General features: G+C 38.1%; 1 long non-coding RNA gene across 3 annotated transcripts in view; it reads right to left on the reverse strand.

Moving 5' to 3' along the window:
• LOC135801634 (uncharacterized) overlaps positions 1-22907 on the reverse strand; it is a 49467-nt gene that overhangs the window by 331 nt on the left and 26229 nt on the right. For 2 of the 3 annotated variants that reach the window (XR_010550411.1, XR_010550410.1), the window contains one exon: positions 14268-14352. This is a non-coding gene — a long non-coding RNA (uncharacterized lncRNA). Of the gene's footprint in view, positions 1-14267; positions 14353-15599; positions 16225-22907 lie in introns of those variants that run through there. The other variant, XR_010550409.1, reaches the window with a different exon arrangement.

Here is a 22907-nt window from a genome sequence, read left to right on the forward strand (position 1 = left end):
GAAAGAAAATCTAGGACGTTCTCTACCTTCGCTGTTCCTAACATTTCCAAATCGTAAAAATATAAAACGTCGAATAAAATACAGGCCGGGGCATTACAATGCATGGGCATAAATAAAATACCATAAAAGAGCGGCGCAAGTCGCACAACAAAAAGAATACGGAATAAGAATGAGAATCCGAATAGAAGTAAGAAAAGTAAAATCCAATGCGGGCGCAAAGATGAAAAACATGTTGAATTGACTCCGCATTTCGCTTTCGAGCCCGCTACACAGAACCATAACCAGAACGAGAAGCTGAATATAGAAAATCCCAGTAAATAGAGCCACAATAAAAAAAAGAACGCGGACGGCGAAAAGAAGAAAAGTTTAGGACGTGATTTAGTGGGCTTCGAAGAGTCCTCAAAGTGTGCGGCCAGCGGTTTGAGGAAAACCGATATTAGTAAGCTATAAAATCGCCGAAAAATGTAAAATAACCTTCCGCGGTCTACCAAACAAACTAAAAACTTTCGTTTACCAAAAAGATGCTTCCTTAATGTCTAGCCCATAAAATAAATGAGGCGTAGCAGTATTATAACTTCGTATAAATCAATAAATAATAAATTAATCAAATTTAGATATTTTTGTAAAATATATTTTCTTTATAGTTTCATAAATCTATATTTAAAAGAGAATTCTTTATGGATTCATTTCCGTTTGTGCACTTTTCTTAAGTGGCTCATCTCGGCTTTCGAATTTTTAGTTGCTACTTTCTGCAACAGCAGATGCAAACTGCAGTCGGAGTCTAATTTCCTTCATTTTAATTTTTTGCTTCTGATGCTACTGAATAAAAACAAATTTGATAAAATATAAATAACTTACTTAAAAATCACTTTCATGGAAATATACTGGTGGAACAATTTGAGAATGTCGGCAAATGTAGAGAAAGTAATGGAACTCCGGTGGAAAACGGTAGAAAGACTTAGAAGGCGTTGTGGAAAACGGTAGAAACTATGAAAGGTGGAATCCCACCAGCTTCCAGAAGACAAGCGAGCTGGTTACGACGATTGAGCGACGAGTTCGATAAATTCCGCCGTCTTAATCAGACCTATTCTCCGGTTCTCTCCAGGCGCGCATTTCAGCCCCCCGGCTGCCGCCTCCACAGCAAAACTGCTCTCATTATACGCTCGATTCGAGCGCTGACTGGCGTACGTGAGACGCTCGCTTCGACGTTCTTAATCTTCGCAATCCTAACGAAAGTTCCAATTCGAAATTCTACGGAAAACACCCGAAATGAAGCACCAGAAAAATAAAAAATAATTAGAGGCATTAAAGACTAAATGCAAAATGAATTAATTTAAAAAAAGTGTCCAAATTTTCATTTTTTGATAAAGTTTAGTTAAAGTTTACTATTAGAAAGATTTGGAATCTTTAAATTGGTTTCCGATCGTGTCACTGCAAAACTTTGCTCACACGGCGTAAAACTCGTAAATCCTTTCGTCTTCGACTAGCGTTGAAAGCTCAGCGCCCCCAAAGCGCAGAAAATGAAACAACTAGCAAAAATGGCATCGACACCACGGGAAAAGAAAGATTTACACGACTGATGCGCCAATGTCAAACGGCTATACCAGATAAATCTTTCTGCAGCTTTTCGAGATTTCACAGATAACCAAATGCAATGTTGAAAAATCAATAAAGTAAAATCACTGGCAGGTTAAATCACACCCAAAAAACACAAGCAAACAAATTCGAATGGTTGTCTCTCGCATGTTCATAATATCCGGCGTAATTTCCACAATGAATATTCGCATATTTTACATTTCGCCGTTTTGATGTCAACACAAGCCGTGATAAACAGCATTTGAACGTTCAAACGTCCGTGATCTATCTGCTCTTCGGCTTCGCACCCTCCGCTTGCGGTGCCGCCCCTCGGAATAATGAAAAACGCGGCCTCACGCAATCGATGAAATTATTCTCCCGTGCGATTTTTTTTGCGGCACGCAGAAACGATTTGACCCGCACGAGCAGCGAAAATAACAGCGCGCGCGGCGGCATCGACGTGGAATCGGCGGTGATAAATGGCGAACGAGCGGATTTCCAAACGGGCGCTTTTTGGAAATATTAAAAAAACGTTTGTTTACCATTTGTCGCTATCGTCGTTCGGCATACTGAACGCACCCGATGAATATTGCATGGGGGCGATGATTTAAATTAGCATCATTGAGTTACATTTGTTTTCGCGGAAAATAAACATGAAGAAGTGAGCAAAAGTTCAAAAGTAATGTTCACAAGCGAAATAATGGTTCACAGAGAATCAATCTACATTATATATTATACTAATCAAAACTGATACAAAGTAAAAATGTGTAGGTATTGCCTGGAATTTTAGCTTGATAAACAATATTTCGGCAGTAAATGTTCAAGTATATAAATAATATTCGAAATTTTTACCATATTTTTGGCCACAGAACGAAATTTGTGCACGTGCGTGCCATTTGTTAGAACTTCCCCGCAATGTGCAACAAAAGCAAGCATCAAAGGAAAGCTACGCGCGTAAAGCGTTCCAACCATCGATGGAAAGCCGTAAAAATGTGTGGAATATTGGAAAATACCACGCCATCCACGCATTCGCACGTATCGTCGTCAAAAACGAAAAAAAAAACACACACACATAAAACTCAAGCGAGAAAAAAAACGCAAAGAAAAATGCTCATGGATTTTATCCAGATACACAAATGAGCTCAGTTCGATATGCTCGCAATGGATATGCGTGCGTATATTACTGCTTACTGATATCCCCCTATCGCATAAAAGATATTCATATGTATATACCTTTAGCGGAGCGCAGCAGCCGCAGAACTTGCGGTTTGTGGCATTTTTCGCGTTTTTTTCTTCTTCTTTATTTCGCCATTTTGCGGCTTCGCTCGTTTGGATGGCGGTGTTTTTTTCTGAATTCCTGCGTGCCTGCATGGTGCAATTCAACGGGCGGTAAAATAGGGAAGCCCGACGCGACGTGTTCTTTTCATACTCGATGGTGTTTTTTCGGGTTCTTTTTTGCATATATTCGAACGTTATCGATAGCATATCCAGCGGAGAGAAGCCCAAAAACCGAAAAAGACTAAGAGGGGAGTCTGTATAAAATTGCTTTCATAATAAATTCATTCCAGGTATATCACAAGTAAAACATAGCCTTAGAATATGCTAAGAATGTGAATTAATTTTACGTAGGTATTACAAAGTGCTTTCAACATTCAAAGATTCACAAAAGAATAGATAAAGTTATCAGAGCATAAAGCAACACTTTATATTCAAAAACAAATAATACTTCTTGTCAATTTAAATTAATGACAATCTATAGAAACAGTTCAGATCAAGTAATGATAATACACATTTCTTGCTTGGTGTATTGTAAAGTCTAGATGATCGCCCAGCGTAGAAATTCCAAGCAAAGATGATTTTAGAACGTGATGTGAACGCACAGCCCGACGATACAAAGTGCGCGATGTTATTATACCGACCAAGTGGATGCCACATCCTAGCCAAGCATCTAGTGCGGCATGCAAAATAGCTGGCGGCGCCCGAGGGGAAACTCCTACAGCACGCCAACGTAAAATAAAAAAAAAACGCACATAAGGCGCGAGCCGGAGCGCCGGGGCGGCACAACAACGCTCCCAACAAGCCGTCCTTATATTTTCGCATACTCGCGTGAGGTGGTACAAGGGAATCGTATTTTTCTTGCGTTTTACATTCGCGCGGCCCGGCGCCGCCATCGTATCTCCTCATTTGTTATTCCATTTCGTCCGCGTTTCGGCGACGCGAGCAGCGCTGGATTCCGTCGTGTGTCGTTCATTCTGCTTCTTGTGCGTCGGTTAAAAACTCACATCGCAACAAACACAACATGCTTACAGAGTATTAAAATAGATTACGGTGTAATTCGATGTTTCAATTTGGGAAAAATCGAAGTGATTTTGTTTAAATTAAAATTTTAAAGCAGAATTTTGCATTTTACAACTTATATAGGATTAGTTTTGTTACATCCTGTAGAACACTTGTACGTTTATGTTTGGTTTAGTTTGAATACCCGAATGTGTTTTGAATGGTTGCTTTTTTGTGATGTAAATAGGCATGCGTGTGACGTTGGAGATGGCAATAGCAACAAATTCGTTTGCAAATGTTCCAGATAAATATACTCCTTTTCACTCACAGCAAGCTAAGAACGGGTTTGTATTATAAATATTTGCCTCGCATAACGCGCAAACTAAAACAAAAAACACAAACGAAGGCAAAGCTCGAAAGCGAAACGACAAGCCTTTAAGTCACGGATGACTTTTACTTTTGTTCTCGCGTCGTTTTTCTCTCGCTGCTCGGGGATAGAAGGGAATTTGCGTTTTCGTCCCGATGGCCCGAGAGCACACGCCGTTTTAGACATTCACTACTTTTTTTTACCCACAAAATAGAACGTTTTATGACCCACAAACAAATAAAATATGTGTGCTCCCCAATTATTTGTTCCTTTGCCTAAGGTTTATTTCACTTAACTCATGATAAATTCCGATAAAAATTGGGGTAAAAAGATATAAAATTACTAGCGAATATTTGTGTTTTATTGTTTGGTTTATACACTGTTTTAATTTGACTGTTCAATTGATTACCAAAAGCCAGGCAATATTGCAAATTCCAGATTAATCAAACAAAACCGATAATAATTTTGACATCCGCGTTTCCACATTCAATGGGCTCAATTTTGAACAAAGCTTAAACAAACACAATAAAAGTATTATTTTTGAATAAAATCGTAATAAATGTTGAAATAGCAATGTAACAAAGTAAACATTGCAATAAATCCCTTTGCAATATGTTTGAATGTTAATGAAATCCACTCATATTATATCATTACATTTCTGCTTTGGTTGTGGCAATTTCTAATTTCGCTTTGGTTTTAGTTGCGTTGCTGAAACTAGTTCAGTTATTGGTTGCTCAGTCAGCCGATTGTTTGCCATCCGGTTCGACTCGGCGCGAATTGCGACCCGTGAAATCGCACTCCCGAAAATATGTCGGATATAATTGCTTCCTAGCGCATTTCGCCATGAAGTATCATACTCTCTCGCGGCGCGCTCGCATCCACCCACATCCTCCACAAATTCTCACATATTACTGTACCGCACACTCCTGAACAAGGGTGCGGAGCGTTTCCGGCTTGGTCGAGGGGCAAAAAGGACAAATTACGTTATTAATTGTCGATTATTGGAAATTATCGGGCGTGAAATTGAAATAAATGGTCTTCTAAGAACGTATACACATTATTTCAGTATCACTTGATCTTCAATGAGATAAAACATTTATTTGAAAACATTTCTTTTAACTAATGGTCAAAAAATATTTTTAATAATCAAATAATTTATTCTATAATAATCTAGTGCTAAATTTAGTGATAATGGTTATGAAGTTTTCATTGATTTCGCATATTTTCTGGAAAAACGAAAATTTAGTTCTAACGATAATGGAAGTGGATAAAAACTCTATTGGAATTTGCGAAAATGTATGCAAAACGAAAAATAAATGACGCAATAAAAACTAACGATGAAAAGTTCAGCGAAACTAAATGTAGAGGCAAACGCGACCAAAAACGAACAAATTACTAAAAAAATATAAAAAACTAAAAGTCTAAAAATGCATATTTCCTAAATTCCTAAGATTTCCAAGACGAGTAGATAATAATAACGAAAAGGTGTTTTAATTACAGGAAATTCCACTTCGCTCAACAATTTCACTAACAAATAGATCAGGAAACAATAAAATTCCTTCAAATTAGAATCATTTCTGGAATGGAATTTAATCCAATTTCATTCGCACTAAAAATTCATTCTACTTCTAAAATTCCATCGGAAAAATATGAATATTCGATGAAATATGCTCATAGAAACACTTGAATTATTCTTTCAAGCTTTAATACAAACTGTATTTAATACAATAGAATTTCTGCTGTAGTCTACATGAAAAGCTTCTTATTCTTTATACCTGAATTCGTTTTGTTTCGATGTTGTGTGCACGAGAGCGTATTTAATTCTAGGCGGGACGCGAGGATATTAATTAAGACGGTTTTAATTTCAGGTTAAGTAGATGCTCCAAGTGGAATTCGTGCCTTGGAAGGCTCATGATTAAAGCTTTCAAGTATGCTCATGCTATTGTGTTTAACATTCGCGTGCATTTTGTCGATAATTTCAATTCCCGACGAATTTAATTAAATTACAACATAAATTGTGTTTCTTATCAAATAAAAATGATGATTTCCTTATAACTTGGAGTATACTGGAGTATACTGAAGTAAATTGGAGTTTCAAAAATCAAAGAAAATGTGAAAAAAATGAAGTAAACCTAAACGAAATCCACCTCGAGGCAGATTTCTTCTTAGATTTTGGATTACAAGTTCGATCTCCGGTTTGGTCTCCAAAGACGGTCATTTGCAATACGTCCTGAATAGTTTTCTCACGAGTAAACTTAACTTTCAATACCGAATGTTTCCGAACAAAGCCCAAATCACATATGAAATAAAACTTTCAAACAATCGTTGACACCCAAACACCTATGTCAGACCTTGTCAGGAATCAATTTAAAAACCGATTGTTTGTTCGTATCTTAAAATTCGAATGTTCCGCATTTTTATTCGATTGATTTCGTTTTGTTTCTATCTCGCTGTACAATGCCGGCGCAGCATTCAATCACGAAGCGACGTGAACGTCGCACGCCTCGAAGACGATCGCAAAACTTTCGAATCCCTAAAGATTTCCTCCACATTCTCATGTTTCTTTTACATTTTTAGATTCCCGCCCGCATGTGCTTTGTATTTATTGGCGTTACGCCAACGTTAAGCCAATAAAATATGTCAAGCGAACAAATTCGCCCGAGAAAATTATAAATAAATGACGAGTTTCAAAGTACATGTTAAGGTGCGCGTTAACAATTTATTCGCACGTTTATTTCAAGCCGCAATTAATTATTTAACTAAATGCAGTGAGCTGAGTGTACCACTGCGACGTGACAAAAACTTTCGTCGATTTTCACGATTCGGCCAGCTTTGCCGAGTTGTTTCACTCGGTCAGCGGCAAAAAGTGCTCAGCGAGGCAGCTGTTTGCGGTGTAAAAGCCGCCTCCGCCCGTACCGAGCGCATAAATCCGCAACGAATGCATTTCCAAAACGGTGACAGGTGTCTCTTGCGCGAACACTCTTTTCACACGACGCTACACAGAGACGTGAAAAGTCCAGCACGGCGTAATATTTTCGCTGACGTTGATACCTAGAATTTCACAGTTTCGTTCACTCAAAAAAGACACCTTTTGATGTACTGCAAACCATGTGAACTAGATAAAAACTAGAGGAATGTTATAATTTGTAATTTACACTGTTTTACTTCTGGAAAATCATTAAAAAAATAAATCATTTTTGTTTTTTTCATGACTATATTTCAATAAACTTCAGATAAAATTGTGAAAAGCAATTAAAAACTAAAATTAGCTCAAATGTATTCCCAATCCAATTTTATGTTTCAGTTTAGTTGGAGTTTTCAGTGCTATAGTTTCCTAGTACGGTTCGTGTTACAAGTTTCGTTTTAATTCAAGCGTGGCAAAAGTGGCGACGACGCTTGAAAATAAAGTTGCGAATGAACCGCAAGAATGTTAATTGACGGCATTACTCGGCACATTACTTTCGGCAGCGCAACAATGCGACAAAACAAAGTCTATTAACGCCTTCGGGAGCCAACATCTGCGCCTGGCGGCCGAAAATTTCCGCCAATTTCCGGCTGTGCGAAACAACTTTTCTTCGCTGCAAAAGTCTAAAATTCTACAACCGCAAATGGCACTAAAACTTTTCTCCTAAACCTAAAATTCAAACACTCTTTACACAAAAACGTTTCATCAACCGGTTGTCGTTTTAATCACAAACAATTTCCGGTATTGGAATAATTCGAAATAAGTTATGTTGTTGGATTTGTACAGGGTAGAATATGCGTAAATGGTGTCTTGAAGACGATGGCAAATTAACTTAACGCGGCCGAGGAACTAATTTCTAATTTGTGTACAAGTTAGTAAGTTGTAAACAGTAAACACTGCACGCAGCTAGTAAACACTTCCGGCGAACACTGCTTGCGTTGGTGGCAGGGCGTCGGGCGTACTTCATCCTTCCGAACATCTTCCTCTGCGTCTTAACGCGTTCCTCCGAGGCGTAGCATTTCATTCCGGCCGCAACCAACAACGACTACCCACTCGCGTTACAACCGCTTCCTTACAGTTTTAGTTTTCTCTTTGATGCAAACAACGGATGTTTTCTCAAACATAATGTGCTTTCTATGATAAACTAATTTCAACTATAATATGAATTTATTTTATCGCTTTTGTTGTTGTTGGTCGTTGTATTTTTATATATTTGCGACTGCGGTAACAAACTTCTTGCAAATGAGCTGGCGTTGGGCGTCGGTGTCATTATAATTACTGCCAACTCGCCACCCCTGTGTTACCGCCTCCCATTTGTGAATCCCTGATGCTACACAAACAACGCTGCGCAGAATTTTCGTGTTTCTCATCATCGCCGTCATCAACCTCCATCCTACTCTGTATCTTTACTCTGTATGTTTACTGCAGCTTTTATTGCACTTTCATATGCTATCCAGTTTGCGCGATAATCAAGGCAAACAACGCGCACTGCAGCAATAATACAAAACCGGAAAATGCATTTTAAGCTACAACCCAGGTCAAAACTTATTTTGGCGATTCAAAGGATATTAAAAAAGAAAAAAGGCCGGGCTAAACAAAGAGCAATTTGCTCCCTGTCCAGGAAGCAAATAAAGGTAGGCGCTCCAGTGAATTTACAGCGGCAGTCGAATTAGAAGGAAAATTGGGTCATTGGAATGCGCGCCGGCGAAGAAAGCGTCAGGACTTGGCCGATCCCAATTGCCACTCGAGTGAATTAGTGAGATGGATAGCCGTGGCATTTAAATTATTGCGGCGGTTGAATATTGGTCGGCACTTAGTTCCCACCTTCAAACATACACCAATTGTTCCCCAAAAATATATATACAGCATAATCCAATACAATGTCTCCACAAGTATTTTAAGTTTAATAGTAATACCACTGTTTGACTTTGAATCAGTTGGGAATTATGTTAGTAGTAAGTAAGTATTCCAAATGTTACATGAACGAATAGATTCGGTAGGAATCGTAGAGGTACAAAGATACAGCTGGTAGGATGCACATAAGCCAACAGCTTCAAGTGTGGCGCGGGTATTGTGCAAGGCGCGCTTTAATCTTAACAGGGCCGAAACAAGAAGTGCGCCCGACATGCTAACCGGAAAAGCGAGCGGCATGGTTGCGTGGAAACGCGGCAGCTGGAAGCCGCCGACGCCGAAAGGGTTGGGCGGCGGTGTGGTAATGTCATTTCCGCCGAGGCTCGTTAACCTGCCGTCTAACTAACGCTCGCGAAGCAAACGGCGCAAACTGCCAATAACAAAATACTCTTCTGCCACCCGCAGATGAACATGAGCAACAAGCCAAGTCGCAAAGGAAAACAGTAAGAAATTAAGTTGAATTAAACAAAAATATCTTTGACTTGATTTTATGCTAGGTTAAACTTTAAAGTTTTCTAAAATAAACATACTTCTGGTATGTTTCGCTAGGCGTCTTTTAGAAACCTTTCATAAATGTTATTTTCCTTGTTGATTGTAAGTAGTGTTTGTTTTTGATTCTTTTTCATGTTCATTACATTTCATACCCCAGCAAGAAAAGTAATGCAATAAGACGCAGACTGTAGAGTAAACGAAACTTTGTGCAGGCGTGCAAGGAAGCCTTGCAGGACTACGTCCAAGCCACGTCGCCAATTTTTCCGCCCGGCGCTCGAGCGAACACGAGCGGAAAATTAGATTTAACGCCCGTGCGCCCGATCGCGACTCGCATATGACGATAAGCAGCAAATAAACTAACAAACACTTTTCAAAAATAAAAAAAGCAATAAAATAGAATGGTACTGAGTGAGGGTGATAGTGTAAAGATGCTTCTACTAGAAACTTGTTTGCACAAGGCGTGGTGCGCCTGGTACACACGTTCAAACAAAAATAAAAATTTCTGTTCTTCGACACGACGCTAGAGGTAGAGTACATAGGATTATCGAAATTGAAATACCGGCAGCGCAAGGCGTCGCAAACAAAGTGAGTGAAGTAAGTGGTAAAGAGCAAAGTTAAGGGCTGAAGTTAACACGACGACAAGTTTCCTTGCCCATACTTGGCTAACTTTGATAAATAAATAAATAACGCCGCGTTCTCCAGAATTGCATCTTCAGTTTCAAAGCAAAACAAAAAATTCAACTTGTAAACAAGTACTAAATATTTGCACTTAATTAACAAAGTGTATATTCTTGAAATATGATGTCAATTTTCAAATAAATCAATTTGACGCTTATAAAACTCTCGAGTAACTTATTTTCTCATCGACATCTGCTTTGTAAGCGATGACAAAGTTTAGAAGACATTTCTTATTAACTCCCCTTATTTTGCGAACATCAAAGGAATACTTCGGGTTTAGTTTCCCGGTTATCTCAAAACATTTTCACAATTTCAATTTTACGAAACATGAGCAGAAAATTTTCATTTTATCAAATGAAATATAAAAACACAGTGCGTAAATTAATAGATAAATAGGAGTATGAGTTTTATTTGTTGTTTAAGCAAGTTTGTGTGTTTAAGAAAAAAGGAAAACAAAGAAATTATGATATTTCCAAGTGCACTGAAACTTTCAGCGATCGCTTTGCGAGCGCGTTGCAGAATTTCGTGCAATTGAACACTTTTTCAAACTCGGCGCTAACTCCCGCGAAACCCGCGGAAAACGCTGAAAGTTCGACAAGTTTGCTTGTACTTTCCACAGGGGCTGTTATTAGTTTGCCGAAACTGTCACAATAAACATTCTTTGTTCATAAAAATGGAGCATGTGCAACTTTACAAAGTATAATACTTTATATAATGCAACAATAAAAATTAAAAACACGGAAAATAATTCAAATTAATTTAACAAGCATAAAACATCAAATGAAGTCATAAATAACAAGGTGTCACAATTGGATACAATTTTATTTAAGTTGTTTAAAAAGTTTATGGAACAAATTATCGTAAAACCTTTCCCGACCTGCAGACAGCTGTAACTTTTCTCTCGAACGCTAAATTCTCATTTGTGTTATTGTCGAGAACGCTTCCGTACGAGAAAACTTTATAATAAGTTAATAAATCGTCCGTAATGAAAATAATCCATTTAGCAAATGAACATTTTCATTCGGGTTCGTTTAATTTATTGTTTTATGGTTTTGTGCCGGCGGCAAGGCGGCAGAAAAAGCGCAGGCTTTCGGACTGAATTCGCTCACTTTCTCACTCAGCGCATCTGCGCCAAAACGGCAAAAAGTCCGATTTGCCAAAACGAGATGTTAAACCCCTGCTTTTTGATATTCTGTATGTTTTCGCACGTAGAGAACAGCCAGTCATTGTCTAACGAGTTGGCAACTGATGAACTAATAAATTAATGAATTAGAGACCCAATCGATATATAGCACATATATAGCGCATACAGTAACCAAAGAAAAATAAAAGACGAAAGAAGGATGTGCCAGATAAAAGGCTACAAAATATAAATGAAATATTTGCGTCGCGGCGCGGTGGTTGCGCTGCAAGCCGTTCCGTTTATCGCCGCCTTTATCCGTTATCGTAAACATGATTAAAGACGCAATGAATCAAAGCAACGCCGCGCATCTTTTCATGGTGGCAGCAGCAGCGGATCTCCGTTTTCTTCGCGGCATGAACGAAGAAAACTTGGCGCGCATCTGAATTACTGAATAGACTTGCGTTGGGTTCAATGGAAGTTCATTAGATTAATAGCAAAAATATCATGTTATCAGCAATTCTGTAATATTCCGTTCCGTTGCAAGCATAGAGAAACTCATACATTTTGTCAGAGAATATTTTTCACCATGCAAGCATAAATTGACTTCCGCTAGAATAGAAAATTTCTTATTCAAACTGAAATATATTTCAACAAAATGACTTTCAAAGTTTGCATAATTTCCGCAAAGTTGTTGCATGGTGTTAATTTCAACTTTCAGCTCCAGTTGGAGTTTAAGTTGCTTCAAACAAAAGCGCACATATAACCGGTCGGATTTGAAGCGGTCCAGTGGCAGCGACTAAAATATGCAGAGCGCTGTGCGATGTTTAGTGTGGTCATGGACTCGAGCTCATGCAAGTTGCACAACAAGTTCGGTTGGAAGGTAGGTGCAAAGTGCACGTAAAGTGTGAACAATTCGAGATAAACCTGTTCACTCTAGCTTTAAAATTGTGTATAATGTATGCTTATTGTTAGGCAATATCCTGCCAGTTAATCCAGGGAAAATCCTAAACAAACCAAAATTACAAAATTCTATAATAAAATAAAATTTATTTTTTATCCAGTTATTAGCAAATATGATTGCAATATTAATTGAAACAATAAAAGTAAGCGAATAAAATTGTACTAGTTACAAAACTGATATTTATTCAATTGTATTGTGTGATTGAAACCATAACTCTATTTCAATATACATTAATATCGCAGCATTAACAGTGCTTTGATATTACGTAAATGTTTTCCCATGTAAAAGGCTCTAAAGCTGCCACTCGCAGATATTAGAATGCATTATTTATAGCAAAATGCTTTTGAAGCAAAAAAGAAAGGAACGTTCCAAGCCACTATTCGATTTTCAAACAGCAGGCGGTTTTAATCGATACACAGAGCATTATATTTAATAAATAATACAACTCCTTCATTGCATGATTTAACTGGATCCTTTTATATACAATTTTCTTGAGGGAACACTCTACATCAAAGATTAATTATAGTTGTCGAGTGCACGACCACACAACTTGCCTTGTGCCCGGCGCCTCCACACTATACCACACACACACAAAATGTGAAATATTTATGTTGACGTTAAAATTTCCAAAATTCTGTGATGTATAAAATACTGTGATGAAATAATAAGGGTCGTTGTGACATCCCGACAGGCGGCTTTCGGGCGTTGGAGCTCAGTTCTGACGCGCTTTAACACGAAATTAAATTAATCTCGGGGATCGAGAAGACATTTGTCAAATCTTGCGGTCTTGTGCGCGAGCACCATCCGACCGCCCGACCTCTTGGCCTTTTCATTATCCTTTATATTCATACAGGACGCGCTCGTCCTCATTCTTAACCTGATTATGCGAAGTTATCTGCTCTGCGTCAATGCCCGCAGGCTGTACGCCGACTTCATTTGCGCCGTCCGCAGATTTACATCGACAGCGAAAAGTTCGACTTGAACATGAATCCAAAAGCTTAAAATCCTTCTAGGCTAGCCTAGGATGATGCGATAAAGGTTAGCGCATAGGGTCGGATCGGCAGCAAGCGAATCTATAATTCAACGCCTCGACGAACGCAGCGCAATCCGTCTTAATTTAATTAACGATTCGCCCGCGCAAAGAACGGAAAGCGCGCCGAGACAAGCCGAGTGGCGGAAGATGAAGGGCAGAGTTCAAACGGCGTCGAATTAAGGGAATCCCAAGATGACAATGTGAGAGCGAATGGGTGAGTGCGGTGCTTTACACCCACTCGAAGATCTCTAATTAATTCAAAAGAAAGGGATCTTGAAGCCAACAAAATAGAATTTTACGCATGACGAATCACAATTAATTAAATAACCCGGCGCCTCCACTATGTCGCGATCGTATTAAATATTTTCATTGAAATAAACAACTTGTAGAAATGTCGTGTGCGAAATTCAATCCGAAAGTTTAAGCAGAATTTATAGTCCACCTGAAGCGATGTGCTTGAAAACTAAAAACCTCACGACCCTTGGAACGGAGAGCAATCACAGTCGTGGCATAATATTTAACACACAGAGTGTTTCTCTCGACATAAAAGTTTTTTCTCTTTTTTTTTTGAACTTGCTGTAAGAAATTCTGAGATGAGAATGTATCGTTTCGCTTGGTGCGAGGTGTTCATCCTGTAGAATTATATTGCGCCGACAAATAAAAGTAAAGTGGGATTAATTTCGCCCTGCGGCGAAACGTCGGCGAAAACGTACTCGACGGGAATATATCTTGCGGTTGGAAATTCGACGCCTTGAATTTTCTACTTCCTCGTCGTTCGTTAATTTTCAGTTAAAAATGCAGAAAACGCAGATAAATTTTATGAATAAATCAAATTAAAAACAATGTGTCTATTGACGAGTTCTATCAATAATAAAATAAACTTACGTATGTTGGCACCGATGATGAAGTGTCTGAATTTTCACTACACAAACTTGTAAGTCATCTCGACGAAAATGTCACTTTCACTATTCTGAAACAAAAAATGTAAATATGTTAAATTAATTCATAAAATGCAAATATTGAAAAATAAATATCACAGCTTTTATGCATGCACTACGCCGCACGACAAACTAATCAAAATCCAATAAGTTCAATCGTGAATCTTGTCCAGATTGAATATCAACCCTTCACAAAAAGAATAAATTAAAATTTATATTGCCATTTTAATTCATATAAAAGCCAACGTTTCTGTTTCGCACAAAATAATGTAAATTATTAATGATTGAAATTGCACTCCCGGCGCATCCACAATATATTTTCGCGTTTTGACAATCACGTCACGAATTGTAGTACAATTTTGAAACAAGTAAATTTACATATTAGAATATCGCAAACCGAACACAATATTTCCATTTCGAAAACAAGGCATGTGAAAATTCGTCGAAATTTTGCATTTTGCACAAGTTTTTTCGCCGTTAGTCTGCTGGACACAAAAAATTATTCCAATCGGAGAGCGCACACAATTCGTCGTCCGTCATCGTGGCGAAAAAAAATAATTTATGCGTTTTCATCTCGATGCTACAGTTTGTGGCAATACTGATTCGATATTTGGCATGCAATCGGACAGAATCGAATGCGATCAAACATAAATGACAAAATGCGTAAAAGTGTGTTCACGCAACAACGCGGTTTTTAAAGTAAATATTGCATTGATACATTCGACATTTATTCAGCAATTGTCAACGCAAAACAAAACGCATTGTTTTCCTATTGTGGTCGTATCCGGCGTCCGCAGAGAATTCAAGCGTTTCGATATTCAGCGCGTAATTTTCCGCGGTCCTCTCAACCACTTTTCATGCAATACTTTACTCCACTTTACCGAGGGTGTAAATGTGTTAAGTATTGATGATTTCGCACAACGAGTATTTGTGAAATTGTTGTTCTTGTGTGATGTTTGTTGAGGACGGACGCGCTAGCCCTGATCCCGTCGGTTTTCCCAATTGTTTTACATCCACACATTGCAATATCCTTTCCGACATCGCAACAATATCAACATGCGCAACATCGAAACAATGCATTATCCTTGTTCGCAAACAGTCCAGCAAATGTTTGCTTTTTAAATTGCTATTTGTTTTTTCAACAACTCCATTTCCACATGATAATCATATGCTCATAATAAATACAAGATTATACACTTTATAAATAATAACGAACAAAAATATTATTTTTATTATTATAATTAAAGTAATGACAGTAAAATTATGTTAATTTGCTTACTTCGTAAAGGAAAATACGGGATTTTCGCGTGTTAATCCGAGCTTTGTCCCGTTTTAATCCATAATAATTAGTGTTGTGTTTATTTTTGTGCACTGCGTTGGTGTCCGCAGTGGAAAATCGTTTTAATCTCGCTGGAAATGTTCAGGCAAAGTTTCACATCTTTACGCACACGAAATTTGTTAACAAGTGCACGATTATCCTTTCGCAATCTTCTTCGCTATGCTAATTTGATGAAATGTTAAATCGCTTAACAATTATTTCATAGTTAATTATCTTCAACAATTCAATTTCAACATTTAAGTATATTACACAGAATATATTCTAACACTTTGCTTAAAAATACGATTTGTAATCACACTTAACACCGAAGATTAGAGATATGCATTCAATTTTAAAACGGTTTAATGTTGCGCTTCGTGCGAGAGTTGCGAGCGAGTTGCAAAAAGGGCACGTGACGTGTGTTGGTGGCGGCGCGAAAGGTGGCGAACGACTGAACGTCGGTGCGCGGCCAAAACGTCGAAAGGATAACGACGACGGCGGCGCGCGCGTGTGCACGTTGGTGGCGGTCGCGCGGTTCGTGCACGCCGCCGCCGCCCGGAAACAAACGCGAATGCACCGCGACGTCGCAAATATGGGCTACGACGAAAACGAGAAAATAACTTGCATATTATTATTCGGCGCAATGCATTATTACTGGAATCGATGAATTGAGCCGAAATTTTAATAATGCAAATATTACTTTTAATCCGAATTAATACTTGCGTATATATATCAAATCCATTACAAATCAATATATAAATTAAATTTAAAATGTTTTACATCACAAAAATAAAGTGAATGCCAGTGTAAAATTAAATTAAACTAATTTATTCGATGTGATCGGATAGTTTTTTCGGGTCGTTTCATCAGTAACTGGCAAAATTCGCACGAGGATTGAAATAGTTGCCAAAATTCTGTTTGTTTGTTCACACAGGACGGCAAAGCTCGTAGTCGCGAGTGTAACGCATTCAATTCAATCGCGTAACGGTTTCAACCCCTTGACGCGTGGCGCCATTGTAAAGTTGTGAATGCACATTTTAATGCATCTGCTATGCGCGCGCGGTAATTTCATAAAGTTCACCCAATACGCTTCAAATTTTCACTCAATGGAATTGGATTTAATTGCAATACCCAATAACCAAACTCATACTCAAAGTATAAACAGGAATCGGAATATTACTTTGATGTAACAATAGTACACATGTAATATACTAGCAGTAATACTGAATTTTGTACACGCCAAAAAATAACATTAATATATTACGATTTCATGTAAATAATTATCGTCTAATCAATTCATATGTAGTACTTAGTTAAACTAACCGAATAAATTGTAACTTGGTTTTACCCAAATTAATTTATTCCAAATATTTACATATATTAAACTTTTTCTACATGTAAGCGTATCTTTTGTAATATATCATGATTTTTCAGGGGTTGAAAGCACTGCGGGCAATGTAAAAACGATTTGTAAATATACAGCTACGTGGTAAGCACATGATTATAAACTCGCATGTCATGTGCGGCAGAGAAGTAAAGCCAAAGTAAAGTAGTAGCCCCAATCGCAACAAATGGACGCAGCACCGCCCCTGAGCTATTACCCTTCGCACGCGGCACGGAACACAAATTTCGGCCGGATCTCAACCAGCACGCGATCTTTCAATAAAGCCTCGCGCTGATTGTTTTACTTTTAATTTCCTTCCTTAAAAAAAAGCACTAAAGACCTACTTTCAAAGAAAAATAATTGTGGTATATAAGATGTGCTAAGAAAGTATAAAGAAGAAGTTTGACTGAAAGTTTTGGTGACGTTATGATGACTTGTATTATGATTATGATGCCTTTTCAGTCGTAGGCTGAGTCGGCATTTTCGTACCCTGGCCACAAAAGCGCGTTAGCTCTATATCCTTAATATCCAAGCGTTAACAAACGCAACAATGCGTTAAGAGTTAACATTAGCGCACGAGAAAAAAATGAAACCCAAAGTAATACCAAGTTAACCTGACTGTCGCCCATGCAAAGGGATAGACGTGCCACGCGCAGACAGGGACAACTAGGGTGGAAGCGAAAGCTCAAAAATGAAAGAAGAGAGCTTTCGCCGACTGGAAAAAATATGCTAAAAAGCTCAAATGAGGTGCGCGTAAAACGCAAAAATGCCAGACGGCAACATGAGCGACGCGTAATGGTCTCGAAATGTTTTTATATTTTTTTGCTTCATTTCCGCCCCAAACATAAATTCAAGAAGTCGACAACGTAACATACAACCGTAGAAAAAGCCACAACAGAATATGAAACAATATTCTGGCTGCAAATGAATATTAGTCGGCTAATCATATCTCACGCCAGAACGCTCGGAACGTCCATAAGAAGAGAAGATATGCGAAATTGTGCAGTATGAAGATATGAAAATGTAAACGTCAGCAGGATGAAAGATATGGCACACCGGTGGTCGGTTCGGTGGAATGATGTGTGTGCATCCCCCCAATTTGTATCTGTTTACGCTCCTGTGAGCACGGCGTCACAAGAAGGACGATCAACTCATCTCCGGAATGAAGAGCTTGTCGTTGGACAGTCAGTGTGCATCCAAAATGCACTCGTGCGCCATGCTGAAAGTCAGAATTCCGAATTCAGGATTCACTGAGTGTGAGATTAACGCTGACGTTTTGCGGCTTTCGTGGCCAAACAAGTACATCTGAATTAATTCATCATCATGACGTGTTACCACTTCGCTGTTTCGCAAAGCATACATTTTTGGCGATTAAATTACATAATTTAAATATGGAATTAAATTTGTGTATGAAAAAATCATTGGATTATTATGAATTCAGAGCGTGACAATCTAATCAGGAGCATTCCTCGTTCGGGGTGTCGTGTTTCGGCTGTTTGCACATTTCGTTAGCGGAATCAACGGTTCTCGACCACTCGGAATGTTCGAATCGAAGCAAACCTGAAACCTCACGGCTTGGTGCGTGACGAATTGAATCGAATTTGCGACACGTCTAATGAAGGCAAACGCCCAAATAGGGGATTTTACTTATTGACTTTCATCCTCTAAACGTGGAGGCCAATCAGGACTTTTGTTTTGACATAAATTTAGAACAAATGAAGCAAATGAAATATTTTTTCAAATTGGAAAAAAATTGAAAATGCAAATAGCAACAATAAATAACAAATTGAATTAAAATATTTTGTCCCTTTTTAAATAAAACCATTATTTAACAATGAAAAGTCAATTATATGCCAAAACTCTTGATAAATATGTTGTTGAAAATGAATAATTGAATGAGCCAGTCAAATAGATATGAAACAATATTGACAAATACCGAAAAGTACAATTGGTAATTGATATTCGTCACCAACGCATTAAACGCCAATCGCATCATCGATCAAACAAAAGAGTGCAGTTAATTAATCGCCCTACCGCTTGGTGCGTTATTTATTTGTGATTCTGCACCCCGTGCATTACCATATTATACAAAAACTATACATGCTGTTACATCAAAAGCACAAAATTCTCCAAAAGCTGGTATGTGGTTCGGTTAAACCATAATACTCTTCGAGAATTGAATTTTGAAAACATCTGGTATTGCAGCCAGCGGCTGGATACACTGACAGCTTCAGCGCGTATAAATTCGGGGCGATCGGAGGACGCGATATATTTATGGTTCCATTATTAATGATGATTAACGACGATGGCGCAATGGCGCCGGTGCGCGCGACAAACAACTGCGAGAGGATCGGACACATCCGGGACCGCTTACAGAAATTGCAATAGTGCACACACATCACGAGGGTGGACAATGCAAGCCATACCAATCTCATCCTAAAACCAGCTATAGTGCGTAATCGCGAGGGTGTTTAGTATAGCATCAATATTAATTAATAAAGTGATTATTTTATGGATAACACACGAAAAATCAAACACAATTTTGTAGATTAGTTTTAAGTATACTGTAAAGGTTGTATTTTAATTTATGAAAATTTTGCATAGTAATTTATAATAAACAATTATTAATTCATTATCGATGCGGCTGTCACCGTCACCATCGCCGACACACAATATCACAGCAGTGTTCTCCGTTTCGTCAAAACAATAACCGCGAGTTGATTAATTCGATCGCACGCTGATTATTCACCAACGGCTGGCTAAATTTGCGACCTGCAATCACATGTCACAGTCAAGTTAATCAAGATCTGCGAATATCAATGTTTATGTTGAATTTAAAAAGTTACCATAATAGTCTCTGAAATTATTGAATACAAAACATTTTATTTTTGCAAATTGTGGAATTATTCGTCGTCACTAGTGCTTACTAGTGTATCTCGAGTGGGTTACACGGAATTACAGAACATGCACTGATTCGCAGAAATTCCAGGTGCGCGCAGCTTGTACGCGTAAGCGCATTAAAAGATTAATGTACGTGCTATGGCTTGTTAAACAAAGCAAACGAACGCGTTGCCGAGCTTTTTTTCCAGCTAGCGCGTTTGTTTGCGTCGGGCAAAGCGAGCAACTCGCCCGAGTTTGAATTCGACTCTTTTCGGATGCAAATCTCACGTGCAATGCACACGTTTTATGCTCCATTTTGATAAATGACACATCAAGCTGAAAACCAGAAGTGTACGCTACTACTATAATGCGCAAATAGAAAAAGAAGAGTTCACAAATATAAGAGTTGTAATTAAAATTTGATAATTTTCATTCGGCAGTCTAAAATGAGTTGCTGAATACATCACCGTTGTTTTGTGGCTGGCAAAAGCATCAATCATTAATTGCGCAACGTGAATTAATAAGATGTTAATTAATAATACATTGTTCGTTAAAAGTTTCGCGTTCATTTAAGGCAGCCACCGCCAAAACTCAAACTTTCACGACGTTCGACTTAATTAAAACCACACGCAAAAAGTCAAACTTAATCCAAACTTGACAAGAGGGACAAAAAATTAATAGGAATATAATGATCCTTATGGCAATAGCAACAAGAAAGTATTCTAAATGCGACGCATCATTGAAGAGCGGATATTTTATTCCAGTGGAAATTTGTAACTGCAAATAAAATGTGAGCGATGCAACGCTACATCGCCAACTTTTAATACGTACGTTCGAAACTACCGAAAGTTTGAAAGCAACAACAAAGGGCTTGTCCATGTTTATGGAAACATTAATTACGAGCGCATGCATAATGAATACATGCTTGTTTAGTTTTGTTAAAGCTAACTGATGAAAATAGTGTGAAAAGAGTGAAAACTACAAAATGTTCAAACATAAAATTAGTTTTCAATAGTTAAAAAAACGTTCCATTTCTTATGTTTACCATGTAATTATGCAGAGCGTCATTCATATGTTTAACAATGCAGAGCAAATCTCTGCATTCAAGAAATTTACGCTCAGAAATGCAAATTTTCCCGCGTCAAATAGAAATTCAGAAAATTAACAAAAAAACAGGCCGGATTTGCACTTCACAAAATGAAATATTCAAACTCAAAACTGAGCAAATCTCTTTTTGTTTCGCAGGCGCGTTATAAAGCAAAACAAAAAAGATGATTGAATCAAATGTGGGCGCGCACATAAATAGCAACAAACGCAATAAATCAAAAGCCTTTATCTGGCAATAACCGAAATTGCGCTGGCACGAAGCGAGGATTCTCGCTCCCGCAGGAAAACGGGAATTGACTCAATAGTCTCGTCTGGCATCGCCAGTGATTCGATCGCATTATATGAATAAAAGTTTATCTTTATCCTCCTTGCGTTTTCTTTGTGCTCTCCGTTTGCAGTACAAGTACAGATCTAGCCGTTTTATCAATTTAGATTTTCAGTGGGCTTAGACTCCCGAAAATGACGAGCGGGACTTTTAGGAGTGATTGAATCAGAGGATGATTGAATCAAAACGACACGGATTTGTGTTGGCGATAGAGGTTGAGTAACTATTATATAACAATAACAAAAAAGAAGCAAAAAATCGTATCAAAAAAATATATGAGTAAATGTATTGACAAATAATAAATAATATGAAAAGTTAAGTGTTAAATGCTGAATGCAGAGCGAAACAAAAAAACAAACACATTAAGCTAAAAGTTAAATATTATACAAGGGTGTGCGCCACTTTTCCAATATCATTAATTGTTGTTTACATCGACCATATCAAAAATCCCCCTTCGTTGAAAATTCCGGAAAATACCAAGGGAAACTAAGGGAAAATGAAGAGCGATGAACGTGGACAATGAAAACGACACTGAACGCTATACAAAATTCACCGACAACCGTCTGCAATCTACTCAACTTAGAGTACATCAACGAAATAAAACGTAAACAAAATAAATATAAATAAATGTTATTTGAACAATTTTTTATACAAACTAATGATTTTAGAGGATAATATTCAGTGACCTTTCAAAATTTTAATACCAGCAAAAATCCATCTGAAAAAATGAAGCTTTTAATATTATAGTAGAGTAGATAACTGTAACCTTCTGGCAATAGGGAGCAATATATGCGTGGACAACGACATCAAAAATTAAAGCAGTAAAAGGGCAGCCGAAAAGCCGCCCACGCCGACACGACACTGAGGTAATATAGATGGCACGACACAAAGAGCAGAAATAAAGAAAGAGCCAGCAAAGCCAAAAAAGGACGAGCGGAAAATGCGACACGCTGGAAAAGGTACGACCGAAGCTCGAAGGTGGGACGCATCCGGGCATACTGCCAGCGGTCCGAGAGGACCCAACCGATGTGACCAACAACGGTCACAACTTACATTCGGTTGCGAAATCTGGACAACAGAAAGATAAAATCTACACCACCGGATGCAAACAAATCGAAAATAATACAAACGGCAATCATTTATAAACCAAACAAAAATAAACTAAAAATATATGAAATTATTGTAATAAATAAGAAGATAATGTTTTAAAACACTGTGTATTGCATTAATATTCTATGTGTTTTTGTGTTTTTATTCATTTCGAAAACACGCAGTATTTGAATAGGTATTTTATTGCTGACATCGAACAGTGTGCACCCTCGAAATGCTCGGAGGGTAAAGTACATTTAGAAACGGGACACATCTAGGTGGCGTTTTTCGTCCTTTTTCTATTCCGAAATGGGGAAACCACACCAGAAGAAGACCCAAACAAGGAAAAATAGCAGCGCAGAAAGTGAAATGCTCGTGCCGGCCGTCGTTACGCCTCGCAACGGGAGCAAATGAACATCGCCAAATTGGGATTGCCTTCCTTTTCAACCCCCTACCACTTCGCCACGCGTGGAATTTATATTTG

Source organism: Atheta coriaria, unplaced genomic scaffold (assembly GCF_025399875.1).
Source record: "Atheta coriaria isolate IRGN ID8LTWV9N9 unplaced genomic scaffold, Caltech_Dcor_3.1 hic_scaffold_11_pilon, whole genome shotgun sequence".
Lineage (NCBI taxonomy): Eukaryota > Metazoa > Arthropoda > Insecta > Coleoptera > Staphylinidae > Dalotia > Dalotia coriaria.